The 2,499-nt window shown below is 43.6% G+C and overlaps 1 pseudogene; it reads left to right on the top strand.

Annotated features, from left to right (window-relative positions):
• Positions 1 to 2,277, top strand: part of LOC103277173 — a 163,226-nt pseudogene extending 160,949 nt beyond the window's left edge.
• The last annotated feature ends 222 nt before the right edge of the window (positions 2,278 to 2,499 follow it).

The raw sequence follows: 2,499 nt of genomic DNA, 5'->3' as shown, positions 1-2,499 counted from the left end.
TTCTTCTGTGTTCAGTACTTTCTTAAGTGTTTCTGTAGAGGTGGTCTGGTGGCAGCGTAGGTTCCTAGGGATTGGATATCTGGAAAAGATTTCTATTCTTCCTCACTAATGAAGCTTAGTTTGGTTGGGTAGGTTATTCTTGGTTGAAATTGTTTATTGTTTAGAACTTTGAAGATAGGGCTCCAGGTTCTCCTAGCCTGAAGGGTTTCTGTGGATAAATCTACTGCTATTCTAATTGGTTTTCCCTGGTAGGTAGTCTGGCCTTTTTCTCTTGCTGCCTTTAGGATTTTTTCTTTTATAGTACTCTGTTTAGGCGAATTATTATGTGTCTAGGAGTTGGTCTTCTCATTTGTTGTCTTGCAGGGGTTCTCTGAATCTCTTGTGTTTGAATTTTTTCATCCTTGATGAGATGAGGGAAGTTTTCTTGAATGATTTCATGAAATGTTTGTTCCAGTGTAGCTTCTGTTTCTCTCTCTGCCTCAGGAAGCCCAATTACTCTTAGGTTTGGTCTCTTGAAGTGACCATTCATCTCTTGCAGGATTTGTTCTTTTTTTTTTATCTTCTTTTCTATGCTTTTGATAGTTTGAGTTAGTTCTGTGTTTTGGTCTTCAGTCTCTGAGATTCTTTCTTCTGCTTGGCTAATCCTGCTTTCCATGCTTTTTCGTCTGTTATTCATTTCTATCACAGTATTCTTTACTGCTGTCATTTCTGACATCAGCTCCTTCCTATTTTCCTCTTGTCTCTCCTCATGTTTTTTAATTCTCTCCATTAATGTCTTGATGTCTGGGTTTGTTGCATTTGACCAGTCATTCTGGGTGCTCTTCATTGTTTGTGTTCCTGAATCTGTTTTCTCAGTGTCTGATCTCCCGGGGGTCTGTGTGAGACCTATATTCTTCTTTTGGTTTTTCTTCATTTGTGCAGTTTTTCCCCCTCCCTACTTTTTCCTTCCCTCCACGTCACCGTCTTCTTTAATTCTGTTATTCAGGGGTAAAGGGATTGGTTTTACTTCTGTTTTTTCAATCTCCTATTCTTTATGTATGCCCTCTTACTTTGTTCAATTCTGGAGTTGCACTGTAGGTTGGGGGTGGTCCTTTTTGCAGTTTTGAGATTTACTTAAGGGGGGAGCTGTGATTCAAAATCTATCTGCAGGTCCTGGTATTCACTGACAGGTGTGTGGATAATCTGGAACCCACTTCCCACTGCCTTGGAATCTGTCCATGCAGTGGGGCTGTAGTTTACTCTGTGAAATAAAATGTGGTTAGCAGAGGAGAGAGAATGGAGCAGACAGTGGGTTGAAGAGGGGGGTGGAGAAATAGAGGAGTAAGGGGGGGAAACAAATGAGTGTGCCAACAAATGGAGAGAGTGACCGATACTGAAACAGATAAAAACAATAGACCACAGCTACAGACGAACCAACTCCCATACAAAAAATTAAAACATATAGTGATGCTAACATACAAGTTAACCAACCACCTTATTGGTGTGCTGTTCCTCTATACAAAGATATGGTTTACAGAGAGAAGAAAAGGAAGAGGAAAACAAAAGGAAAAAAAAGGAACAATACAGTAGGAATAGAATTAAGTCATTAAACTAACAGATTCAATGAAGCACACTCTGAGACTTTTCATTTAAGTCCAATGTCCTTTAAGTTCTGATTTCTAGGTTTCTTTTCAAGCAGGTAAATTAGTTTGCAGTTAGGGTCAGTTGCCTCTGATCTGCTGTGGAGGACAGGTCAGATCACCCTCCGTTCACCACTCTGGCCTACGTCTTTTTTAAGCTTGTTTCTCCCATTTCAGTGTTGTTACCTTGAATTCCCAGCAGGCGGTGCTATCTCAGCTGCTCGCCCCAGAGGGGGTGGGGCCAGACAGGAACCGGCAGAAGCTGGAGATGGAAGCCTGCCTCAGGGCACAGGCAGGAGACTCATGGTGGGCAGGATGTCTCGGTTGCAGGAGAGGTGGCAGCGGTCCCAGCAGATCTTCCCTGAAGGGGCTTCAAGGACTGAAGTCGTGGATCACCTCCAGCCGGGTGGTGCAATGTGCTACCAGTGGTGGTGGCAGTGGTGGCAGCAGCAGCATCTGCACTGCAGTGGCTGTCCAGTCCTCTGCGATGCCCCAGCAGTGGCAACGGCTGAGCTCGTATGAAGAGCAGGCTGCGATGTTGGGGTCCGCAGCCCCCCAGGCGAGAGTCAGAGACCCACTGCAGTTCTCCTTTGCAGAGGGTTTCACAGACCAGGTTGCCCCGTTGCCATCTTGCCAGAAGTCTCATTCAAGGAAATAATCTTATGTTTAGAAACAAAATTATTTTGTATTTAAACTTGTTTCAATTTGTACATTTTGGAGTAAGGAGATGTTTCTTTCAACAGCATGCTTTCCATCTGCAGAGGCCAGCTGTTAATCTGCAGGAAAACTGAAGTGGCTAGTAAGAAGACCAATTATATACAAACAGAGAAAAGATATCAAGTGGGGGTGGGGGTAGAGGAAGGAGGGGGAGACTTAAAAT

The sequence above is a fragment of the Carlito syrichta genome, unplaced genomic scaffold (assembly GCF_000164805.1).
Source record: "Carlito syrichta isolate Samal-C Ts95f unplaced genomic scaffold, Tarsius_syrichta-2.0.1 Scaffold316497, whole genome shotgun sequence".
NCBI classification, from domain to species: domain Eukaryota; kingdom Metazoa; phylum Chordata; class Mammalia; order Primates; family Tarsiidae; genus Carlito; species Carlito syrichta.
Note: the sequence above shows the minus strand (reverse complement) of the source record. Positions and strands in the feature narration are given on the sequence as shown.